General features: G+C 46.3%; 12 non-coding genes across 12 annotated transcripts; all 12 read left to right on the top strand.

The window, feature by feature from the left end:
• The first annotated feature begins 320 nt into the window (after nucleotides 1-320).
• On the top strand, nucleotides 321-511 carry LOC130329784 (U2 spliceosomal RNA). The gene has a single exon (XR_008873281.1). It is a non-coding gene; the product is annotated as a U2 spliceosomal RNA (small nuclear RNA).
• A 2,089-nt stretch (nucleotides 512-2,600) lies between these two features.
• Nucleotides 2,601-2,791, top strand: LOC130329783 (U2 spliceosomal RNA). The gene has a single exon (XR_008873280.1). It is a non-coding gene; the product is annotated as a U2 spliceosomal RNA (small nuclear RNA).
• A 2,094-nt stretch (nucleotides 2,792-4,885) lies between these two features.
• On the top strand, nucleotides 4,886-5,076 carry LOC130329782 (U2 spliceosomal RNA). The gene has a single exon (XR_008873279.1). It is a non-coding gene; the product is annotated as a U2 spliceosomal RNA (small nuclear RNA).
• A 2,089-nt stretch (nucleotides 5,077-7,165) lies between these two features.
• Nucleotides 7,166-7,356, top strand: LOC130329781 (U2 spliceosomal RNA). Its single transcript, XR_008873278.1, has one exon. It is a non-coding gene; the product is annotated as a U2 spliceosomal RNA (small nuclear RNA).
• Nucleotides 7,357-9,456: 2,100 nt separating this feature from the next.
• Nucleotides 9,457-9,644, top strand: LOC130329729 (U2 spliceosomal RNA). Its single transcript, XR_008873238.1, has one exon. It is a non-coding gene; the product is annotated as a U2 spliceosomal RNA (small nuclear RNA).
• Nucleotides 9,645-10,337: 693 nt separating this feature from the next.
• LOC130329712 (U2 spliceosomal RNA) lies at nucleotides 10,338-10,525 on the top strand. Its single transcript, XR_008873228.1, has one exon. It is a non-coding gene; the product is annotated as a U2 spliceosomal RNA (small nuclear RNA).
• A 2,099-nt stretch (nucleotides 10,526-12,624) lies between these two features.
• Nucleotides 12,625-12,815, top strand: LOC130329780 (U2 spliceosomal RNA). Its single transcript, XR_008873277.1, has one exon. It is a non-coding gene; the product is annotated as a U2 spliceosomal RNA (small nuclear RNA).
• Nucleotides 12,816-14,916: 2,101 nt separating this feature from the next.
• LOC130329777 (U2 spliceosomal RNA) lies at nucleotides 14,917-15,107 on the top strand. Its single transcript, XR_008873275.1, has one exon. It is a non-coding gene; the product is annotated as a U2 spliceosomal RNA (small nuclear RNA).
• Nucleotides 15,108-17,202: 2,095 nt separating this feature from the next.
• On the top strand, nucleotides 17,203-17,393 carry LOC130329776 (U2 spliceosomal RNA). Its single transcript, XR_008873274.1, has one exon. It is a non-coding gene; the product is annotated as a U2 spliceosomal RNA (small nuclear RNA).
• A 2,097-nt stretch (nucleotides 17,394-19,490) lies between these two features.
• On the top strand, nucleotides 19,491-19,683 carry LOC130329701 (U2 spliceosomal RNA). The gene has a single exon (XR_008873221.1). It is a non-coding gene; the product is annotated as a U2 spliceosomal RNA (small nuclear RNA).
• A 2,082-nt stretch (nucleotides 19,684-21,765) lies between these two features.
• On the top strand, nucleotides 21,766-21,956 carry LOC130329775 (U2 spliceosomal RNA). The gene has a single exon (XR_008873273.1). It is a non-coding gene; the product is annotated as a U2 spliceosomal RNA (small nuclear RNA).
• A 2,098-nt stretch (nucleotides 21,957-24,054) lies between these two features.
• Nucleotides 24,055-24,245, top strand: LOC130329774 (U2 spliceosomal RNA). The gene has a single exon (XR_008873272.1). It is a non-coding gene; the product is annotated as a U2 spliceosomal RNA (small nuclear RNA).
• Nucleotides 24,246-25,343: the final 1,098 nt, after the last annotated feature.

Genomic DNA, 25,343 nt, shown 5'->3' with positions numbered 1-25,343 from the left:
AACAAAGGTAGGTGTGTGCTTGTGTGTGTGTTTCCTATGCAGATCCTAAGCCCAGTGTCACATGCAAGTAGGAGGAGTAAGAAGGGTTCCTGGCAAATCCGGGTTATGGATTGCATTTAAAAAGGCCCCGTGGGAGTGCAATGGGCCCCTGTCTTGCTGCTTAGCAATAATGGTATGGGTTTAGGTTCTGCTGTGTGTACTGGTGGTTGACTGCCCCCCAGCCCAGAGTGTGCATGGAAAATTGTCTGGCAGCCTCCCTGACAGCAAGCAGTGATAGTGCCCATGAAGGGCACCTTGTTGGGCCCGCCCCTTTCACGGTTATCGCTTCTCGGCCTTTTGGCTAAGATCAAGTGTAGTATCTGTTCTTATCAGTTTAATATCTGATACGTCCCCTATCTGGGGACCATATATTAAATGGATTTTTGAGAACGGGGGCCGATTTCGAAGCTTGCTTCCGTCGCCCTATGCATTGACCCGATATGGCAGTATCTTCGGGTACAGTGCACCACCCCCCTTACAGGGTTAAAAAGAAAGATTCCTACTTTCATTGCTACCTGCTTGCTGGCTAGCCAGCTAGCCAGCCCTGTGGGCCTTGCTGCTGCTGCAGCCAAAAAACAAAAGGTGGTGCTGCTGCTGCTTCTGCTGCTTCTGCTTCTGCTTGTGTCTGGCCGCTGTTGGAGCGTCCAGGCACAGGACTTCTGCTGCTGCTGACTAAATGGCCTCCTTAATTGGATCATTTGAGTAGCCAGCACACCTGTGCAGGTAGGGCATGACATGATAGGCAGCTGCCTTGATAGCGGGTGGGTGCTGAATGTTCCTAATTGACAAAATAAGATTAATGCTTATGAAGAAATAAAAAATCTCATCCCTTCCCCAATATCGCGCCACACCCCTACCCCTTAATTCCCTGGTTGAACTTGATGGACATATGTCTTTTTTCGACCGTACTAACTATGTAACTATGTAACATAACATGGGGGGGGGGGGGGGTCTCCTGGCTGTTCACACAGGTGTGTCATTGCTGTACATTGACCATGCATTGCTTCTGTGGTATTGCAAAGGCAAAGACAAATGCTTCCAGCCATCCATTGCACTAATGGATTGGTCATCAGCTGGCTGTCTATGTCCCGCATCAATATAGACCAAAGTACAGAGGGTTAGGCTATGCTATTGTGCACCTACCTGATGCATCAGAAGGTGCGAGGCCCTTGCTAAATTCTGTGCACAGACTTTGAGATCTATACTTTAGACTGTATCTAAACCTGCTCCAACATGGACTGACATTCTGGCCTACTTTCAGCCGATGCGACTTGTCTGTCGCTGAACAGTCGCTTTTTATGTATTCAGCACCTATGTATAATGTTGTAAAAATGCTCTAGAAGCTAAAGTCGCAGAAATGTCACACATATTTGGCCTGCAACTTTCTGTGCGACAAATTCAGACAGGAAAAATCAGTATAAATCCTTAGAAAATTATCCCCCAGTGTCTCCATCTGCTGGCGGTATTGAATAAGCATTGCTGCACTGATGGGGTATGCATTAGACGAAAAAAAAGAAGAAAAAGAAGAATAATACGCCCAGAAAAGAGGCGAAAAGGAGAAAAACGTAAAAAAACGTGAAAAAAAAGTAAGAGGAAGAGAAGGGAAAAAAAGGTGGAAATGGGTTTAAAAGTGATTTCGGCGGAGAAATATATATATATATATATATATATATATATATATATATATACGCGCACACACACACATATATATAAACGTATTCTCCGTTGAGATATTGCAGCCGCTGCTGTGTCCAGGCCCAGGAGCCTTAGCACTGTGCTGTGATGTCACTCAATACCACTGACATCACTAGGTGTAAACAACATCTCTCCTTTGCTGTGTATGTGACTATGGAGCTGTTTGGTGATGTCGTCTATTATGGCCTTCATAGAAGCAACAGGAGATTGTTGCATCCATCTAGAACCCTCAGAACTACAGTGCTATGATGTCACTCACTTCCACAGGCCTTGCAGAGTGTAAACAACAACAACCCAGCTTTGTTGTGTATGTAACCATAGGGATTTGTGATGTCACCTAGAACCTTCACAGCAGCGACAGCTTTATGAGGAGCATCAGCACTGCTCTGCCTGAGCAGAACCATCACCGCCATAGGTTGTCAAATAACCCGGGTTTAACCCACACAGGTAAGTCCAATGGGGTGCAGGCATGTCCTCTATGCTTACAGCTTCCCGTGGGTGTTGGTTTGATACCGTTTGGGGACAGCCAAGGAGGCATCTGCAGGCAACAAAGGTAGGTGTGTGCTTGTGTGTGTGTTTCCTATGCAGATCCTAAGCCCAGTGTCACATGCAAGTAGGAGGAGTAAGAAGGGTTCCTGGCAAATCCGGGTTATGGATTGCATTTAAAAAGGCCCCGTGGGAGTGCAATGGGCCCCTGTCTTGCTGCTTAGCAATAATGGTATGGGTTTAGGTTCTGCTGTGTGTACTGGTGGTTGACTGCCCCCCAGCCCAGAGTGTGCATGGAAAATTGTCTGGCAGCCTCCCTGACAGCAAGCAGTGATAGTGCCCATGAAGGGCACCTTGTTGGGCCCGCCCCTTTCACGGTTATCGCTTCTCGGCCTTTTGGCTAAGATCAAGTGTAGTATCTGTTCTTATCAGTTTAATATCTGATACGTCCCCTATCTGGGGACCATATATTAAATGGATTTTTGAGAACGGGGGCCGATTTCGAAGCTTGCTTCCGTCGCCCTATGCATTGACCCGATATGGCAGTATCTTCGGGTACAGTGCACCACCCCCTTACAGGGTTAAAAAGAAAGATTCCTACTTTCATTGCTACCTGCTTGCTGGCTAGCCAGCTAGCCAGCCCTGTGGGCCTTGCTGCTGCTGCTGCAGCCAAAAAACAAAAGGTGGTGCTGCTGCTGCTTCTGCTTCTGCTTGTGTCTGGCCGCTGTTGGAGCGTCCAGGCACAGGACTTCTGCTGCTGCTGACTAAATGGCCTCCTTAATTGGATCATTTGAGTAGCCAGCACACCTGTGCAGGTAGGGCATGACATGATAGGCAGCTGCCTTGATAGCGGGTGGGTGCTGAATGTTCCTAATTGACAAAATAAGATTAATGCTTATGAAGAAATATAAAATCTCATCCCTTCCCCAATATCGCGCCACACCCCTACCCCTTAATTCCCTGGTTGAACTTGATGGACATATGTCTTTTTTCGACCGTACTAACTATGTAACTATGTAACATAACATGGGGGGGGGGGGGGGGGGGTCTCCTGGCTGTTCACACAGGTGTGTCATTGCTGTACATTGACCATGCATTGCTTCTGTGGTATTGCAAAGGCAAAGACAAATGCTTCCAGCCATCCATTGCACTAATGGATTGGTCATCAGCTGGCTGTCTATGTCCCGCATCAATATAGACCAAAGTACAGAGGGTTAGGCTATGCTATTGTGCACCTACCTGATGCATCAGAAGGTGCGAGGCCCTTGCTAAATTCTGTGCACAGACTTTGAGATCTATACTTTAGACTGTATCTAAACCTGCTCCAACATGGACTGACATTCTGGCCTACTTTCAGCCGATGCGACTTGTCTGTCGCTGAACAGTCGCTTTTTATGTATTCAGCACCTATGTATAATGTTGTAAAAATGCTCTAGAAGCTAAAGTCGCAGAAATGTCACACATATTTGGCCTGCAACTTTCTGTGTGACAAATTCAGACAGGAAAAATCAGTATAAATCCTTAGAAAATTATCCCCCAGTGTCTCCATCTGCTGGCGGTATTGAATAAGCATTGCTGCACTGATGGGGTATGCATTAGACGAAAAAAAAGAAGAAAAAGAAGAATAATACGCCCAGAAAAGAGGCGAAAAGGAGAAAAACGTAAAAAAACGTGAAAAAAAAGTAAGAGGAAGAGAAGGGAAAAAAAGGTGGAAATGGGTTTAAAAGTGATTTCGGCGGAGAAATATATATATATATATATATATATATATATATATATATATATATATATACGCGCACACACACACATATATATAAACGTATTCTCCGTTGAGATATTGCAGCCGCTGCTGTGTCCAGGCCCAGGAGCCTTAGCACTGTGCTGTGATGTCACTCAATACCACTGACATCACTAGGTGTAAACAACATCTCTCCTTTGCTGTGTATGTGACTATGGAGCTGTTTGGTGATGTCGTCTATTATGGCCTTCATAGAAGCAACAGGAGATTGTTGCATCCATCTAGAACCCTCAGAACTACAGTGCTATGATGTCACTCACTTCCACAGGCCTTGCAGAGTGTAAACAACAACAACCCAGCTTTGTTGTGTATGTAACCATAGGGATTTGTGATGTCACCTAGAACCTTCACAGCAGCGACAGCTTTATGAGGAGCATCAGCACTGCTCTGCCTGAGCAGAACCATCACCGCCATAGGTTGTCAAATAACCCGGGTTTAACCCACACAGGTAAGTCCAATGGGGTGCAGGCATGTCCTCTATGCTTACAGCTTCCCGTGGGTGTTGGTTTGATACCGTTTGGGGACAGCCAAGGAGGCATCTGCAGGCAACAAAGGTAGGTGTGTGCTTGTGTGTGTGTTTCCTATGCAGATCCTAAGCCCAGTGTCACATGCAAGTAGGAGGAGTAAGAAGGGTTCCTGGCAAATCCGGGTTATGGATTGCATTTAAAAAGGCCCCGTGGGAGTGCAATGGGCCCCTGTCTTGCTGCTTAGCAATAATGGTATGGGTTTAGGTTCTGCTGTGTGTACTGGTGGTTGACTGCCCCCCAGCCCAGAGTGTGCATGGAAAATTGTCTGGCAGCCTCCCTGACAGCAAGCAGTGATAGTGCCCATGAAGGGCACCTTGTTGGGCCCGCCCCTTTCACGGTTATCGCTTCTCGGCCTTTTGGCTAAGATCAAGTGTAGTATCTGTTCTTATCAGTTTAATATCTGATACGTCCCCTATCTGGGGACCATATATTAAATGGATTTTTGAGAACGGGGGCCGATTTCGAAGCTTGCTTCCGTCGCCCTATGCATTGACCCGATATGGCAGTATCTTCGGGTACAGTGCACCACCCCCTTACAGGGTTAAAAAGAAAGATTCCTACTTTCATTGCTACCTGCTTGCTGGCTAGCCAGCTAGCCAGCCCTGTGGGCCTTGCTGCTGCTGCAGCCAAAAAACAAAAGGTGGTGCTGCTGCTGCTTCTGCTGCTTCTGCTTCTGCTTGTGTCTGGCCGCTGTTGGAGCGTCCAGGCACAGGACTTCTGCTGCTGCTGACTAAATGGCCTCCTTAATTGGATCATTTGAGTAGCCAGCACACCTGTGCAGGTAGGGCATGACATGATAGGCAGCTGCCTTGATAGCGGGTGGGTGCTGAATGTTCCTAATTGACAAAATAAGATTAATGCTTATGAAGAAATATAAAATCTCATCCCTTCCCCAATATCGCGCCACACCCCTACCCCTTAATTCCCTGGTTGAACTTGATGGACATATGTCTTTTTTCAACCGTACTAACTATGTAACTATGTAACATAACATGGGGGGGGGGGGTCTCCTGGCTGTTCACACAGGTGTGTCATTGCTGTACATTGACCATGCATTGCTTCTGTGGTATTGCAAAGGCAAAGACAAATGCTTCCAGCCATCCATTGCACTAATGGATTGGTCATCAGCTGGCTGTCTATGTCCCGCATCAATATAGACCAAAGTACAGAGGGTTAGGCTATGCTATTGTGCACCTACCTGATGCATCAGAAGGTGCGAGGCCCTTGCTAAATTCTGTGCACAGACTTTGAGATCTATACTTTAGACTGTATCTAAACCTGCTCCAACATGGACTGACATTCTGGCCTACTTTCAGCCGATGCGACTTGTCTGTCGCTGAACAGTCGCTTTTTATGTATTCAGCACCTATGTATAATGTTGTAAAAATGCTCTAGAAGCTAAAGTCGCAGAAATGTCACACATATTTGGCCTGCAACTTTCTGTGCGACAAATTCAGACAGGAAAAATCAGTATAAATCCTTAGAAAATTATCCCCCAGTGTCTCCATCTGCTGGCGGTATTGAATAAGCATTGCTGCACTGATGGGGTATGCATTAGAAGAAAAAAAAGAAGAAAAAGAAGAATAATACGCCCAGAAAAGAGGCGAAAAGGAGAAAAACGTAAAAAAACGTGAAAAAAAAGTAAGAGGAAGAGAAGGGAAAAAAAGGTGGAAATGGGTTTAAAAGTGATTTCGGCGGAGAAATATATATATATATATATATATATATATATATATATATATATATACGCGCACACACACACATATATATAAACGTATTCTCCGTTGAGATATTGCAGCCGCTGCTGTGTCCAGGCCCAGGAGCCTTAGCACTGTGCTGTGATGTCACTCAATACCACTGACATCACTAGGTGTAAACAACATCTCTCCTTTGCTGTGTATGTGACTATGGAGCTGTTTGGTGATGTCGTCTATTATGGCCTTCATAGAAGCAACAGGAGATTGTTGCATCCATCTAGAACCCTCAGAACTACAGTGCTATGATGTCACTCACTTCCACAGGCCTTGCAGAGTGTAAACAACAACAACCCAGCTTTGTTGTGTATGTAACCATAGGGATTTGTGATGTCACCTAGAACCTTCACAGCAGCGACAGCTTTATGAGGAGCATCAGCACTGCTCTGCCTGAGCAGAACCATCACCGCCATAGGTTGTCAAATAACCCGGGTTTAACCCACACAGGTAAGTCCAATGGGGTGCAGGCATGTCCTCTATGCTTACAGCTTCCCGTGGGTGTTGGTTTGATACCGTTTGGGGACAGCCAAGGAGGCATCTGCAGGCAACAAAGGTAGGTGTGTGCTTGTGTGTGTGTTTCCTATGCAGATCCTAAGCCCAGTGTCACATGCAAGTAGGAGGAGTAAGAAGGGTTCCTGGCAAATCCGGGTTATGGATTGCATTTAAAAAGGCCCCGTGGGAGTGCAATGGGCCCCTGTCTTGCTGCTTAGCAATAATGGTATGGGTTTAGGTTCTGCTGTGTGTACTGGTGGTTGACTGCCCCCCAGCCCAGAGTGTGCATGGAAAATTGTCTGGCAGCCTCCCTGACAGCAAGCAGTGATAGTGCCCATGAAGGGCACCTTGTTGGGCCCGCCCCTTTCACGGTTATCGCTTCTCGGCCTTTTGGCTAAGATCAAGTGTAGTATCTGTTCTTATCAGTTTAATATCTGATACGTCCCCTATCTGGGGACCATATATTAAATGGATTTTTGAGAACGGGGGCCGATTTCGAAGCTTGCTTCCGTCGCCCTATGCATTGACCCGATATGGCAGTATCTTCGGGTACAGTGCACCACCCCCTTACAGGGTTAAAAAGAAAGATTCCTACTTTCATTGCTACCTGCTTGCTGGCTAGCCAGCTAGCCAGCCCTGTGGGCCTTGCTGCTGCTGCAGCCAAAAAACAAAAGGTGGTGCTGCTGCTGCTTCTGCTGCTTCTGCTTCTGCTTGTGTCTGGCCGCTGTTGGAGCGTCCAGGCACAGGACTTCTGCTGCTGCTGACTAAATGGCCTCCTTAATTGGATCATTTGAGTAGCCAGCACACCTGTGCAGGTAGGGCATGACATGATAGGCAGCTGCCTTGATAGCGGGTGGGTGCTGAATGTTCCTAATTGACAAAATAAGATTAATGCTTATGAAGAAATATAAAATCTCATCCCTTCCCCAATATCGCGCCACACCCCTACCCCTTAATTCCCTGGTTGAACTTGATGGACATATGTCTTTTTTCGACCGTACTAACTATGTAACTATGTAACATAACATGGGGGGGGGGGGGTCTCCTGGCTGTTCACACAGGTGTGTCATTGCTGTACATTGACCATGCATTGCTTCTGTGGTATTGCAAAGGCAAAGACAAATGCTTCCAGCCATCCATTGCACTAATGGATTGGTCATCAGCTGGCTGTCTATGTCCCGCATCAATATAGACCAAAGTACAGAGGGTTAGGCTATGCTATTGTGCACCTACCTGATGCATCAGAAGGTGCGAGGCCCTTGCTAAATTCGGTGCACAGACTTTGAGATCTATACTTTAGACTGTATCTAAACCTGCTCCAACATGGACTGACATTCTGGCCTACTTTCAGCCGATGCGACTTGTCTGTCGCTGAACAGTCGCTTTTTATGTATTCAGCACCTATGTATAATGTTGTAAAAATGCTCTAGAAGCTAAAGTCGCAGAAATGTCACACATATTTGGCCTGCAACTTTCTGTGCGACAAATTCAGACAGGAAAAATCAGTATAAATCCTTAGAAAATTATCCCCCAGTGTCTCCATCTGCTGGCGGTATTGAATAAGCATTGCTGCACTGATGGGGTATGCATTAGACGAAAAAAAAGAAGAAAAAGAAGAATAATACGCCCAGAAAAGAGGCGAAAAGGAGAAAAACGTAAAAAAACGTGAAAAAAAAGTAAGAGGAAGAGAAGGGAAAAAAAGGTGGAAATGGGTTTAAAAGTGATTTCGGCGGAGAAATATATATATATATATATATATATATATATATATATATATATATATATATATATACACGCGCACACACACACATATATATAAACGTATTCTCCGTTGAGATATTGCAGCCGCTGCTGTGTCCAGGCCCAGGAGCCTTAGCACTGTGCTGTGATGTCACTCAATACCACTGACATCACTAGGTGTAAACAACATCTCTCCTTTGCTGTGTATGTGACTATGGAGCTGTTTGGTGATGTCGTCTATTATGGCCTTCATAGAAGCAACAGGAGATTGTTGCATCCATCTAGAACCCTCAGAACTACAGTGCTATGATGTCACTCACTTCCACAGGCCTTGCAGAGTGTAAACAACAACAACCCAGCTTTGTTGTGTATGTAACCATAGGGATTTGTGATGTCACCTAGAACCTTCACAGCAGCGACAGCTTTATGAGGAGCATCAGCACTGCTCTGCCTGAGCAGAACCATCACCGCCATAGGTTGTCAAATAACCCGGGTTTAACCCACACAGGTAAGTCCAATGGGGTGCAGGCATGTCCTCTATGCTTACAGCTTCCCGTGGGTGTTGGTTTGATACCGTTTGGGGACAGCCAAGGAGGCATCTGCAGGCAACAAAGGTAGGTGTGTGCTTGTGTGTGTTTCCTATGCAGATCCTAAGCCCAGTGTCACATGCAAGTAGGAGGAGTAAGAAGGGTTCCTGGCAAATCCGGGTTATGGATTGCATTTAAAAAGGCCCCGTGGGAGTGCAATGGGCCCCTGTCTTGCTGCTTAGCAATAATGGTATGGGTTTAGGTTCTGCTGTGTGTACTGGTGGTTGACTGCCCCCCAGCCCAGAGTGTGCATGGAAAATTGTCTGGCAGCCTCCCTGACAGCAAGCAGTGATAGTGCCCATGAAGGGCACCTTGTTGGGCCCGCCCCTTTCACGGTTATCGCTTCTCGGCCTTTTGGCTAAGATCAAGTGTAGTATCTGTTCTTATCAGTTTTTCATGCCGGTGGACAGTAACGCCGGTATGGGGCTGGTGGGGATGGGTGCTGCATGGAGGATGCAGGTGTACCAGGGCTTTCCGGGGCTGGTTCTGAGGAATCAGCTCGACGGCTGCCCCGATGTGACCTGTTCCCTCCGGGTCTCGCCATGAGACTGAGAGGGTCTAGAGCCGAGGTACTTTGTGCCTCGGGGAGTGGTGACCCCGAGGTGCCGAAACTCACTGGGAGAATAGGCTCACTGAGTTGAAGCACGGGCACCATAATCTCTTCACCTTGTGGCACTCACCTCTTGATTCCCGGCCTTCTGGCTAGGATCAGAGAAATTTTTTATAGATCCGGCCGGATGTCCGGGCAGTATATCTGCACACATTCACTTATTTATTTCTTTTTTGTCTCACTGTGTCACTTTTTGCGTGTTGTGTGTTCACAGGATTGGTCAGGATGCGGTAGCCCTTCTGGGTGTCCCTCCTGGCGGTCTAGGGGAGGTGTGTGTGGCCATTAGGTTCCGCACCTCCCTGCAAACACCCCGGGTACTCCTGCTTTGGCAGGGTACCTACCGTAATCGGCTCTGCGGGCAGATACCTTGGCTAACGCCAAGGGGGATGCCGGGAGCATTTGTGGTCCCCTAGTAGCTTCGGCGAAAAGGGACATCGAACCTGGAACCTCGCAGGTACCTTTTGGTCCGGAGGCGAAGGGTAAGGTTTGTTGGGGGGCCTCTCTCCTATCGGAGAAGGGCTTGCGATAGACCGCATCCTTTGTGCACGTTTTTTTAGTGTAACACGTTTGCACTTTTTCTTGCACTTTGGGTGAATCGAAAGCACGTTCCTCGGCTTTAGATAAAAAAAAAAAAAAAAAAAAAATCTGTTCTTATCAGTTTAATATCTGATACGTCCCCTATCTGGGGACCATATATTAAATGGATTTTTGAGAACGGGGGCCGATTTCGAAGCTTGCTTCCGTCGCCCTATGCATTGACCCGATATGGCAGTATCTTCGGGTACAGTGCACCACCCCCTTACAGGGTTAAAAAGAAAGATTCCTACTTTCATTGCTACCTGCTTGCTGGCTAGCCAGCTAGCCAGCCCTGTGGGCCTTGCTGCTGCTGCTGCAGCCAAAAAACAAAAGGTGGTGCTGCTGCTGCTTCTGCTGCTTCTGCTTCTGCTTGTGTCTGGCCGCTGTTGGAGCGTCCAGGCACAGGACTTCTGCTGCTGCTGACTAAATGGCCTCCTTAATTGGATCATTTGAGTAGCCAGCACACCTGTGCAGGTAGGGCATGACATGATAGGCAGCTGCCTTGATAGCGGGTGGGTGCTGAATGTTCCTAATTGACAAAATAAGATTAATGCTTATGAAGAAATATAAAATCTCATCCCTTCCCCAATATCGCGCCACACCCCTACCCCTTAATTCCCTGGTTGAACTTGATGGACATATGTCTTTTTTCGACCGTACTAACTATGTAACTATGTAACATAACATGGGGGGGGGGGGGGGTCTCCTGGCTGTTCACACAGGTGTGTCATTGCTGTACATTGACCATGCATTGCTTCTGTGATATTGCAAAGGCAAAGACAAATGCTTCCAGCCATCCATTGCACTAATGGATTGGTCATCAGCTGGCTGTCTATGTCCCGCATCAATATAGACCAAAGTACAGAGGGTTAGGCTATGCTATTGTGCACCTACCTGATGCATCAGAAGGTGCGAGGCCCTTGCTAAATTCTGTGCACAGACTTTGAGATCTATACTTTAGACTGTATCTAAACCTGCTCCAACATGGACTGACATTCTGGCCTACTTTCAGCCGATGCGACTTGTCTGTCGCTGAACAGTCGCTTTTTATGTATTCAGCACCTATGTATAATGTTGTAAAAATGCTCTAGAAGCTAAAGTCGCAGAAATGTCACACATATTTGGCCTGCAACTTTCTGTGCGACAAATTCAGACAGGAAAAATCAGTATAAATCCTTAGAAAATTATCCCCCAGTGTCTCCATCTGCTGGCGGTATTGAATAAGCATTGCTGCACTGATGGGGTATGCATTAGACGAAAAAAAAGAAGAAAAAGAAGAATAATACGCCCAGAAAAGAGGCGAAAAGGAGAAAAACGTAAAAAAACGTGAAAAAAAAGTAAGAGGAAGAGAAGGGAAAAAAAGGTGGAAATGGGTTTAAAAGTGATTTCGGCGGAGAAATATATATATATATATATATATATATATATATATATATATATATATATACGCGCACACACACACATATATATAAACGTATTCTCCGTTGAGATATTGCAGCCGCTGCTGTGTCCAGGCCCAGGAGCCTTAGCACTGTGCTGTGATGTCACTCAATACCACTGACATCACTAGGTGTAAACAACATCTCTCCTTTGCTGTGTATGTGACTATGGAGCTGTTTGGTGATGTCGTCTATTATGGCCTTCATAGAAGCAACAGGAGATTGTTGCATCCATCTAGAACCCTCAGAACTACAGTGCTATGATGTCACTCACTTCCACAGGCCTTGCAGAGTGTAAACAACAACAACCCAGCTTTGTTGTGTATGTAACCATAGGGATTTGTGATGTCACCTAGAACCTTCACAGCAGCGACAGCTTTATGAGGAGCATCAGCACTGCTCTGCCTGAGCAGAACCATCACCGCCATAGGTTGTCAAATAACCCGGGTTTAACCCACACAGGTAAGTCCAATGGGGTGCAGGCATGTCCTCTATGCTTACAGCTTCCCGTGGGTGTTGGTTTGATACCGTTTGGGGACAGCCAAGGAGGCATCTGCAGGCAACAAAGGTAGGTGTGTGCTTGTGTGTGTGTTTCCTATGCAGATCCTAAGCCCAGTGTCACATGCAAGTAGGAGGAGTAAGAAGGGTTCCTGGCAAATCCGGGTTATGGATTGCATTTAAAAAGGCCCCGTGGGAGTGCAATGGGCCCCTGTCTTGCTGCTTAGCAATAATGGTATGGGTTTAGGTTCTGCTGTGTGTACTGGTGGTTGACTGCCCCCCAGCCCAGAGTGTGCATGGAAAATTGTCTGGCAGCCTCCCTGACAGCAAGCAGTGATAGTGCCCATGAAGGGCACCTTGTTGGGCCCGCCCCTTTCACGGTTATCGCTTCTCGGCCTTTTGGCTAAGATCAAGTGTAGTATCTGTTCTTATCAGTTTAATATCTGATACGTCCCCTATCTGGGGACCATATATTAAATGGATTTTTGAGAACGGGGGCCGATTTCGAAGCTTGCTTCCGTCGCCCTATGCATTGACCCGATATGGCAGTATCTTCGGGTACAGTGCACCACCCCCTTACAGGGTTAAAAAGAAAGATTCCTACTTTCATTGCTACCTGCTTGCTGGCTAGCCAGCTAGCCAGCCCTGTGGGCCTTGCTGCTGCTGCAGCCAAAAAACAAAAGGTGGTGCTGCTGCTGCTTCTGCTGCTTCTGCTTCTGCTTGTGTCTGGCCGCTGTTGGAGCGTCCAGGCACAGGACTTCTGCTGCTGCTGACTAAATGGCCTCCTTAATTGGATCATTTGAGTAGCCAGCACACCTGTGCAGGTAGGGCATGACATGATAGGCAGCTGCCTTGATAGCGGGTGGGTGCTGAATGTTCCTAATTGACAAAATAAGATTAATGCTTATGAAGAAATATAAAATCTCATCCCTTCCCCAATATCGCGCCACACCCCTACCCCTTAATTCCCTGGTTGAACTTGATGGACATATGTCTTTTTTCGACCGTACTAACTATGTAACTATGTAACATAACATGGGGGGGGGGGGGGGGTCTCCTGGCTGTTCACACAGGTGTGTCATTGCTGTACATTGACCATGCATTGCTTCTGTGGTATTGCAAAGGCAAAGACAAATGCTTCCAGCCATCCATTGCACTAATGGATTGGTCATCAGCTGGCTGTCTATGTCCCGCATCAATATAGACCAAAGTACAGAGGGTTAGGCTATGCTATTGTGCACCTACCTGATGCATCAGAAGGTGCGAGGCCCTTGCTAAATTCGGTGCACAGACTTTGAGATCTATACTTTAGACTGTATCTAAACCTGCTCCAACATGGACTGACATTCTGGCCTACTTTCAGCCGATGCGACTTGTCTGTCGCTGAACAGTCGCTTTTTATGTATTCAGCACCTATGTATAATGTTGTAAAAATGCTCTAGAAGCTAAAGTCGCAGAAATGTCACACATATTTGGCCTGCAACTTTCTGTGCGACAAATTCAGACAGGAAAAATCAGTATAAATCCTTAGAAAATTATCCCCCAGTGTCTCCATCTGCTGGCGGTATTGAATAAGCATTGCTGCACTGATGGGGTATGCATTAGACGAAAAAAAAGAAGAAAAAGAAGAATAATACGCCCAGAAAAGAGGCGAAAAGGAGAAAAACGTAAAAAAACGTGAAAAAAAAGTAAGAGGAAGAGAAGGGAAAAAAAGGTGGAAATGGGTTTAAAAGTGATTTCGGCGGAGAAATATATATATATATATATATATATATATATATATATATATATATATATATACACGCGCACACACACACATATATATAAACGTATTCTCCGTTGAGATATTGCAGCCGCTGCTGTGTCCAGGCCCAGGAGCCTTAGCACTGTGCTGTGATGTCACTCAATACCACTGACATCACTAGGTGTAAACAACATCTCTCCTTTGCTGTGTATGTGACTATGGAGCTGTTTGGTGATGTCGTCTATTATGGCCTTCATAGAAGCAACAGGAGATTGTTGCATCCATCTAGAACCCTCAGAACTACAGTGCTATGATGTCACTCACTTCCACAGGCCTTGCAGAGTGTAAACAACAACAACCCAGCTTTGTTGTGTATGTAACCATAGGGATTTGTGATGTCACCTAGAACCTTCACAGCAGCGACAGCTTTATGAGGAGCATCAGCACTGCTCTGCCTGAGCAGAACCATCACCGCCATAGGTTGTCAAATAACCCGGGTTTAACCCACACAGGTAAGTCCAATGGGGTGCAGGCATGTCCTCTATGCTTACAGCTTCCCGTGGGTGTTGGTTTGATACCGTTTGGGGACAGCCAAGGAGGCATCTGCAGGCAACAAAGGTAGGTGTGTGCTTGTGTGTGTGTTTCCTATGCAGATCCTAAGCCCAGTGTCACATGCAAGTAGGAGGAGTAAGAAGGGTTCCTGGCAAATCCGGGTTATGGATTGCATTTAAAAAGGCCCCGTGGGAGTGCAATGGGCCCCTGTCTTGCTGCTTAGCAATAATGGTATGGGTTTAGGTTCTGCTGTGTGTACTGGTGGTTGACTGCCCCCCAGCCCAGAGTGTGCATGGAAAATTGTCTGGCAGCCTCCCTGACAGCAAGCAGTGATAGTGCCCATGAAGGGCACCTTGTTGGGCCCGCCCCTTTCACGGTTATCGCTTCTCGGCCTTTTGGCTAAGATCAAGTGTAGTATCTGTTCTTATCAGTTTAATATCTGATACGTCCCCTATCTGGGGACCATATATTAAATGGATTTTTGAGAACGGGGGCCGATTTCGAAGCTTGCTTCCGTCGCCCTATGCATTGACCCGATATGGCAGTATCTTCGGGTACAGTGCACCACCCCCTTACAGGGTTAAAAAGAAAGATTCCTACTTTCATTGCTACCTGCTTGCTGGCTAGCCAGCTAGCCAGCCCTGTGGGCCTTGCTGCTGCTGCAGCCAAAAAACAAAAGGTGGTGCTGCTGCTGCTTCTGCTGCTTCTGCTTCTGCTTGTGTCTGGCCGCTGTTGGAGCGTCCAGGCACAGGACTTCTGCTGCTGCTGACTAAATGGCCTCCTTAATTGGATCATTTGAGTAGCCAGCACACCTGTGCAGGTAGGGCATGACATGATAGGCAGCTGCCTTGATAGCGGGTGGGTGCTGAATGTTCCTAATTGACAAAATAAGATTAATGCTTATGAAGAAATATAAAATCTCATCCCTTCCCCAATATCGCGCCACACCCCTACCCCTTAATTCCCTGGTTGAACTTGATGGACATATGTCTTTTTTCGACCGTACTAACTATGTAACTATGTAACATAACATGGGGGGGGGGGGGGGGTCTCCTGGCTGTTCACACAGGTGTGTCATTGCTGTACATTGACCATGCATTGCTTCTGTGGTATTGCAAAGGCAAAGACAAATGCTTCCAGCCATCCATTGCACTAATGGATTGGTCATCAGCTGGCTGTCTATGTCCCGCATCAATATAGACCAAAGTACAGAGGGTTAGGCTATGCTATTGTGCACCTACCTGATGCATCAGAAGGTGCGAGGCCCTTGCTAAATTCTGTGCACTATACTTTAGACTGTATCTAAACCTGCTCCAACATGGACTGACATTCTGGCCTACTTTCAGCCGATGCGACTTGTCTGTCGCTGAACAGTCGCTTTTTATGTATTCAGCACCTATGTATAATGTTGTAAAAATGCTCTAGAAGCTAAAGTCGCAGAAATGTCACACATATTTGGCCTGCAACTTTCTGTGCGACAAATTCAGACAGGAAAAATCAGTATAAATCCTTAGAAAATTATCCCCCAGTGTCTCCATCTGCTGGCGGTATTGAATAAGCATTGCTGCACTGATGGGGTATGCATTAGACGAAAAAAAAGAAGAAAAAGAAGAATAATACGCCCAGAAAAGAGGCGAAAAGGAGAAAAACGTAAAAAAACGTGAAAAAAAAGTAAGAGGAAGAGAAGGGAAAAAAAGGTGGAAATGGGTTTAAAAGTGATTTCGGCGGAGAAATATATATATATATATATATATATATATATATATATATATATATAATATATATATACATACGCGCACACACACACATATATATAAACGTATTCTCCGTTGAGATATTGCAGCCGCTGCTGTGTCCAGGCCCAGGAGCCTTAGCACTGTGCTGTGATGTCACTCAATACCACTGACATCACTAGGTGTAAACAACATCTCTCCTTTGCTGTGTATGTGACTATGGAGCTGTTTGGTGATGTCGTCTATTATGGCCTTCATAGAAGCAACAGGAGATTGTTGCATCCATCTAGAACCCTCAGAACTACAGTGCTATGATGTCACTCACTTCCACAGGCCTTGCAGAGTGTAAACAACAACAACCCAGCTTTGTTGTGTATGTAACCATAGGGATTTGTGATGTCACCTAGAACCTTCACAGCAGCGACAGCTTTATGAGGAGCATCAGCACTGCTCTGCCTGAGCAGAACCATCACCGCCATAGGTTGTCAAACAACCCGGGTTTAACCCACACAGGTAAGTCCAATGGGGTGCAGGCATGTCCTCTATGCTTACAGCTTCCCGTGGGTGTTGGTTTGATACCGTTTGGGGACAGCCAAGGAGGCATCTGCAGGCAACAAAGGTAGGTGTGTGCTTGTGTGTGTGTTTCCTATGCAGATCCTAAGCCCAGTGTCACATGCAAGTAGGAGGAGTAAGAAGGGTTCCTGGCAAATCCGGGTTATGGATTGCATTTAAAAAGGCCCCGTGGGAGTGCAATGGGCCCCTGTCTTGCTGCTTAGCAATAATGGTATGGGTTTAGGTTCTGCTGTGTGTACTGGTGGTTGACTGCCCCCCAGCCCAGAGTGTGCATGGAAAATTGTCTGGCAGCCTCCCTGACAGCAAGCAGTGATAGTGCCCATGAAGGGCACCTTGTTGGGCCCGCCCCTTTCACGGTTATCGCTTCTCGGCCTTTTGGCTAAGATCAAGTGTAGTATCTGTTCTTATCAGTTTAATATCTGATACGTCCCCTATCTGGGGACCATATATTAAATGGATTTTTGAGAACGGGGGCCGATTTCGAAGCTTGCTTCCGTCGCCCTATGCATTGACCCGATATGGCAGTATCTTCGGGTACAGTGCACCACCCCCTTACAGGGTTAAAAAGAAAGATTCCTACTTTCATTGCTACCTGCTTGCTGGCTAGCCAGCTAGCCAGCCCTGTGGGCCTTGCTGCTGCTGCAGCCAAAAAACAAAAGGTGGTGCTGCTGCTGCTTCTGCTGCTTCTGCTTCTGCTTGTGTCTGGCCGCTGTTGGAGCGTCCAGGCACAGGACTTCTGCTGCTGCTGACTAAATGGCCTCCTTAATTGGATCATTTGAGTAGCCAGCACACCTGTGCAGGTAGGGCATGACATGATAGGCAGCTGCCTTGATAGCGGGTGGGTGCTGAATGTTCCTAATTGACAAAATAAGATTAATGCTTATGAAGAAATATAAAATCTCATCCCTTCCCCAATATCGCGCCACACCCCTACCCCTTAATTCCCTGGTTGAACTTGATGGACATATGTCTTTTTTCGACCGTACTAACTATGTAACTATGTAACATAACATGGGGGGGGGGGGGGGGGTCTCCTGGCTGTTCACACAGGTGTGTCATTGCTGTACATTGACCATGCATTGCTTCTGTGGTATTGCAAAGGCAAAGACAAATGCTTCCAGCCATCCATTGCACTAATGGATTGGTCATCAGCTAGCTGTCTATGTCCCGCATCAATATAGACCAAAGTACAGAGGGTTAGGCTATGCTATTGTGCACCTACCTGATGCATCAGAAGGTGCGAGGCCCTTGCTAAATTCTGTGCACAGACTTTGAGATCTATACTTTAGACTGTATCTAAACCTGCTCCAACATGGACTGACATTCTGGCCTACTTTCAGCCGATGCGACTTGTCTGTCGCTGAACAGTCGCTTTTTATGTATTCAGCACCTATGTATAATGTTGTAAAAATGCTCTAGAAGCTAAAGTCGCAGAAATGTCACACATATTTGGCCTGCAACTTTCTGTGCGACAAATTCAGACAGGAAAAATCAGTATAAATCCTTAGAAAATTATCCCCCAGTGTCTCCATCTGCTGGCGGTATTGAATAAGCATTGCTGCACTGATGGGGTATGCATTAGACGAAAAAAAAGAAGAAAAAGAAGAATAATACGCCCAGAAAAGAGGCGAAAAGGAGAAAAACGTAAAAAAAACGTGAAAAAAAAGTAAGAGGAAGAGAAGGGAAAAAAAGGTGGAAATGGGTTTAAAAGTGATTTCGGCGGAGAAATATATATATATATATATATATATATATATATTATATATATATACGCGCACACACACACATATATATATAACGTATTCTCCGTTGAGATATTGCAGCCGCTGCTGTGTCCAGGCCCAGGAGCCTTAGCACTGTGCTGTGATGTCACTCAATACCACTGACATCACTAGGTGTAAACAACATCTCTCCTTTGCTGTGTATGTGACTATGGAGCTGTTTGGTGATGTCGTCTATTATGGCCTTCATAGAAGCAACAGGAGATTGTTGCATCCATCTAGAACCCTCAGAACTACAGTGCTATGATGTCACTCACTTCCACAGGCCTTGCAGAGTGTAAACAACAACAACCCAGCTTTGTTGTGTATGTAACCATAGGGATTTGTGATGTCACCTAGAACCTTCACAGCAGCGACAGCTTTATGAGGAGCATCAGCACTGCTCTGCCTGAGCAGAACCATCACCGCCATAGGTTGTCAAATATCCCGGGTTTAACCCACACAGGTAAGTCCAATGGGGTGCAGGCATGTCCTCTATGCTTACAGCTTCCCGTGGGGTGTTGGTTTGATACCGTTTGGGACAGCCAAGGAGGCATCTGCAGGCAACAAAGGGTAGGTGTGTGCTTGTGTGTGTGTTTCCTATGCAGATCCTAAGCCCAGTGTCACATTGCAAGTAGGAGGAGTAGAAGGGTTCCTGCAAATCCGGGTTATGGATTGCATTTAAAAAGGCCCCGTGGGAGTGCAATGGGCCCCTGTCTTTGCTGCTTAGCAATAATGGTATGGGTTTAGGTTCTGCTGTGTGTACTGGTGGTTGACTGCCCCTCCAGCCCAGAGTGTGCATGGAAAATTGTCTGGCAGCCTCCCTGACAGCAAGCAGTGATAGTGCCCATGAAGGGCACCTTGTTGGGCCCGCCCCTTTCACGGTTATCGCTTCTCGGCCTTTTGGCTAAGATCAAGTGTAGTATCTGTTCTTATCAGTTTAATATCTGATACGTCCCCTATCTGGGGGACCATATATTAAATGGATTTTTGAGAACGGGGGCCGATTTCGAAGCTTGCTTCCCGTCGCCCTATGCATTGACCCGATATGGCAGTATCTTCGGGTACAGTGCACCACCCCCTTACAGGGTTAAAAAGAAAGATTCCTACTTTCATTGCTACCTGCTTGCTGGCTAGCCAGCTAGCCAGCCCTGTGGGCCTTGCTGCTGCTGCAGCCAAAAAACAAAAGGTGGTGCTGCTGCGTGCTTCTGCTGCTTCTGCTTCTGCTTGTGTCTGGCCGCTGTTGGAGCGTCCAGGCACAGGACTTCTGCTGCTGCTGACTAAATGGCCTCCTTAATTGGATCATTTGAGTAGCCAGCACACCTGTGCAGGTAGGGCATGACATGATAGGCAGCTGCCTTGATAGCGGGTGGGTGCTGAATGTTCCTAATTGACAAAATAAGATTAATGCTTATGAAGAAATATAAAATCTCATCCCTTCCCCAATATCGCGCCACACCCCTACCCCTTAATTCCCTGGTTGAACTTGATGGACATATGTCTTTTTTCGACCGTACTAACTATGTAACTATGTAACATAACATGGGGGGGGGGGTCTCCTGGCTGTTCACACAGGTGTGTCATTGCTGTACATTGACCATGCATTGCTTCTGTGGTATTGCAAAGGCAAAGACAAATGCTTCCAGCCATCCATTGCACTAATGGATTGGTCATCAGCTGGCTGTCTATGTCCCGCATCAATATAGACCAAAGTACAGAGGGTTAGGCTATGCTATTGTGCACCTACCTGATGCATCAGAAGGTGCGAGGCCCTTGCTAAATTCTGTGCACAGACTTTGAGATCTATACTTTAGACTGTATCTAAACCTGCTCCAACATGGACTGACATTCTGGCCTACTTTCAGCCGATGCGACTTGTCTGTCGCTGAACAGTCGCTTTTTATGTATTCAGCACCTATGTATAATGTTGTAAAAATGCTCTAGAAGCTAAAGTCGCAGAAATGTCACACATATTTGGCCTGCAACTTTCTGTGCGACAAATTCAGACAGGAAAAATCAGTATAAATCCTTAGAAAATTAATCCCCCAGTGTCTCCATCTGCTGGCGGTATTGAATAAGCATTGCTGCACTGATGGGGTATGCATTAGACGAAAAAAAAAGAAGAAAAAGAAGAATAATACGCCCAGAAAAGAGGCGAAAAGGAGAAAAACGTAAAAAAACGTGAAAAAAAAGTAAGAGGAGGAAAAAAAGGTGGAAATGGGTTTAAAAGTGATTTCGGCGGAGAAATATATATATATATATATATATATATATATATATATATATATACGCGCACACACACACATATATATAAACGTATTCTCCGTTGAGATATTGCAGCCGCTGCTGTGTCCAGGCCCAGGAGCCTTAGCACTGTGCTGTGATGTCACTCAATACCACTGACATCACTAGGTGTAAACAACATCTCTCCTTTGCTGTGTATGTGACTATGGAGCTGTTTGGTGATGTCGTCTATTATGGCCTTCATAGAAGCAACAGGAGATTGTTGCATCCATCTAGAACCCTCAGAACTACAGTGCTATGATGTCACTCACTTCCACAGGCCTTGCAGAGTGTAAACAACAACAACCCAGCTTTGTTGTGTATGTAACCATAGGGATTTGTGATGTCACCTAGAACCTTCACAGCAGCGACAGCTTTATGAGGAGCATCAGCACTGCTCTGCCTGAGCAGAACCATCACCGCCATAGGTTGTCAAATAACCCGGGTTTAACCCACACAGGTAAGTCCAATGGGGTGCAGGCATGTCCTCTATGCTTACAGCTTCCCGTGGGTGTTGGTTTGATACCGTTTGGGGACAGCCAAGGAGGCATCTGCAGGCAACAAAGGTAGGTGTGTGCTTGTGTGTGTGTTTCCTATGCAGATCCTAAGCCCAGTGTCACATGCAAGTAGGAGGAGTAAGAAGGGTTCCTGGCAAATCCGGGTTATGGATTGCATTTAAAAAGGCCCCGTGGGAGTGCAATGGGCCCCTGTCTTGCTGCTTAGCAATAATGGTATGGGTTTAGGTTCTGCTGTGTGTACTGGTGGTTGACTGCCCCCCAGCCCAGAGTGTGCATGGAAAATTGTCTGGCAGCCTCCCTGACAGCAAGCAGTGATAGTGCCCATGAAGGGCACCTTGTTGGGCCCGCCCCTTTCACGGTTATCGCTTCTCGGCCTTTTGGCTAAGATCAAGTGTAGTATCTGTTCTTATCAGTTTAATATCTGATACGTCCCCTATCTGGGGACCATATATTAAATGGATTTTTGAGAACGGGGGCCGATTTCGAAGCTTGCTTCCGTCGCCCTATGCATTGACCCGATATGGCAGTATCTTCGGGTACAGTGCACCACCCCCTTACAGGGTTAAAAAGAAAGATTCCTACTTTCATTGCTACCTGCTTGCTGGCTAGCCAGCTAGCCAGCCCTGTGGGCCTTGCTGCTGCTGCAGCCAAAAAACAAAAGGTGGTGCTGCTGCTGCTTCTGCTGCTTCTGCTTCTGCTTGTGTCTGGCCGCTGTTGGAGCGTCCAGGCACAGGACTTCTGCTGCTGCTGACTAAATGGCCTCCTTAATTGGATCATTTGAGTAGCCAGCACACCTGTGCAGGTAGGGCATGACATGATAGGCAGCTGCCTTGATAGCGGGTGGGTGCTGAATGTTCCTAATTGACAAAATAAGATTAATGCTTATGAAGAAATATAAAATCTCATCCCTTCCCCAATATCGCGCCACACCCCTACCCCTTAATTCCCTGGTTGAACTTGATGGACATATGTCTTTTTTCGACCGTACTAACTATGTAACTATGTAACATAACATGGGGGGGGGGGGGGGGGGGTCTCCTGGCTGTTCACACAGGTGTGTCATTGCTGTACATTGACCATGCATTGCTTCTGTGGTATTGCAAAGGCAAAGACAAATGCTTCCAGCCATCCATTGCACTAATGGATTGGTCATCAGCTGGCTGTCTATGTCCCGCATCAATATAGACCAAAGTACAGAGGGTTAGGCTATGCTATTGTGCACCTACCTGATGCATCAGAAGGTGCGAGGCCCTTGCTAAATTCTGTGCACAGACTTTGAGATCTATACTTTAGACTGTATCTAAACCTGCTCCAACATGGACTGACATTCTGGCCTACTTTCAGCCGATGCGACTTGTCTGTCGCTGAACAGTCGCTTTTTATGTATTCAGCACCTATGTATAATGTTGTAAAAATGCTCTAGAAGCTAAAGTCGCAGAAATGTCACACATATTTGGCCTGCAACTTTCTGTGCGACAAATTCAGACAGGAAAAATCAGTATAAATCCTTAGAAAATTATCCCCCAGTGTCTCCATCTGCTGGCGGTATTGAATAAGCATTGCTGCACTGATGGGGTATGCATTAGACGAAAAAAAAGAAGAAAAAGAAGAATAATACGCCCAGAAAAGAGGCGAAAAGGAGAAAAACGTAAAAAAACGTGAAAAAAAAGTAAGAGGAAGAGAAGGGAAAAAAAGGTGGAAATGGGTTTAAAAGTGATTTCGGCGGAGAAATATATATATATATATATATATATATATATATATATATATATATATACGCGCACACACACACATATATATAAACGTATTCTCCGTTGAGATATTGCAGCCGCTGCTGTGTCCAGGCCCAGGAGCCTTAGCACTGTGCTGTGATGTCACTCAATACCACTGACATCACTAGGTGTAAACAACATCTCTCCTTTGCTGTGTATGTGACTATGGAGCTGTTTGGTGATGTCGTCTATTATGGCCTTCATAGAAGCAACAGGAGATTGTTGCATCCATCTAGAACCCTCAGAACTACAGTGCTATGATGTCACTCACTTCCACAGGCCTTGCAGAGTGTAAACAACAACAACCCAGCTTTGTTGTGTATGTAACCATAGGGATTTGTGATGTCACCTAGAACCTTCACAGCAGCGACAGCTTTATGAGGAGCATCAGCACTGCTCTGCCTGAGCAGAACCATCACCGCCATAGGTTGTCAAATAACCCGGGTTTAACCCACACAGGTAAGTCCAATGGGGTGCAGGCATGTCCTCTATGCTTACAGCTTCCCGTGGGTGTTGGTTTGATACCGTTTGGGGACAGCCAAGGAGGCATCTGCAGGCAACAAAGGTAGGTGTGTGCTTGTGTGTGTGTTTCCTATGCAGATCCTAAGCCCAGTGTCACATGCAAGTAAGAGGAGTAAGAAGGGTTCCTGGCAAATCCGGGTTATGGATTGCATTTAAAAAGGCCCCGTGGGAGTGCAATGGGCCCCTGTCTTGCTGCTTAGCAATAATGGTATGGGTTTAGGTTCTGCTGTGTGTACTGGTGGTTGACTGCCCCCCAGCCCAGAGTGTGCATGGAAAATTGTCTGGCAGCCTCCCTGACAGCAAGCAGTGATAGTGCCCATGAAGGGCACCTTGTTGGGCCCGCCCCTTTCACGGTTATCGCTTCTCGGCCTTTTGGCTAAGATCAAGTGTAGTATCTGTTCTTATCAGTTTAATATCTGATACGTCCCCTATCTGGGGACCATATATTAAATGGATTTTTGAGAACGGGGGCCGATTTCGAAGCTTGCTTCCGTCGCCCTATGCATTGACCCGATATGGCAGTATCTTCGGGTACAGTGCACCACCCCCTTACAGGGTTAAAAAGAAAGATTCCTACTTTCATTGCTACCTGCTTGCTGGCTAGCCAGCTAGCCAGCCCTGTGGGCCTTGCTGCTGCTGCAGCCAAAAAACAAAAGGTGGTGCTGCTGCTGCTTCTGCTGCTTCTGCTTCTGCTTGTGTCTGGCCGCTGTTGGAGCGTCCAGGCACAGGACTTCTGCTGCTGCTGACTAAATGGCCTCCTTAATTGGATCATTTGAGTAGCCAGCACACCTGTGCAGGTAGGGCATGACATGATAGGCAGCTGCCTTGATAGCGGGTGGGTGCTGAATGTTCCTAATTGACAAAATAAGATTAATGCTTATGAAGAAATATAAAATCTCATCCCTTCCCCAATATCGCGCCACACCCCTACCCCTTAATTCCCTGGTTGAACTTGATGGACATATGTCTTTTTTCGACCGTACTAACTATGTAACTATGTAACATAACATGGGGGGGGGGGGGGGTCTCCTGGCTGTTCACACAGGTGTGTCATTGCTGTACATTGACCATGCATTGCTTCTGTGGTATTGCAAAGGCAAAGACAAATGCTTCCAGCCATCCATTGCACTAATGGATTGGTCATCAGCTGGCTGTCTATGTCCCGCATCAATATAGACCAAAGTACAGAGGGTTAGGCTATGCTATTGTGCACCTACCTGATGCATCAGAAGGTGCGAGGCCCTTGCTAAATTCTGTGCACAGACTTTGAGATCTATACTTTAGACTGTATCTAAACCTGCTCCAACATGGACTGACATTCTGGCCTACTTTCAGCCGATGTGACTTGTCTGTCGCTGAACAGTCGCTTTTTATGTATTCAGCACCTATGTATAATGTTGTAAAAATGCTCTAGAAGCTAAAGTCGCAGAAATGTCACACATATTTGGCCTGCAACTTTCTGTGCGACAAATTCAGACAGGAAAAATCAGTATAAATCCTTAGAAAATTATCCCCCAGTGTCTCCATCTGCTGGCGGTATTGAATAAGCATTGCTGCACTGATGGGGTATGCATTAGACGAAAAAAAAGAAGAAAAAGAAGAATAATACGCCCAGAAAAGAGGCGAAAAGGAGAAAAACGTAAAA

This window comes from Hyla sarda, unplaced genomic scaffold (assembly GCF_029499605.1).
Source record: "Hyla sarda isolate aHylSar1 unplaced genomic scaffold, aHylSar1.hap1 scaffold_321, whole genome shotgun sequence".
Taxonomy (NCBI): domain Eukaryota; kingdom Metazoa; phylum Chordata; class Amphibia; order Anura; family Hylidae; genus Hyla; species Hyla sarda.
This window is presented reverse-complemented; position numbering and strand designations above follow the sequence as displayed.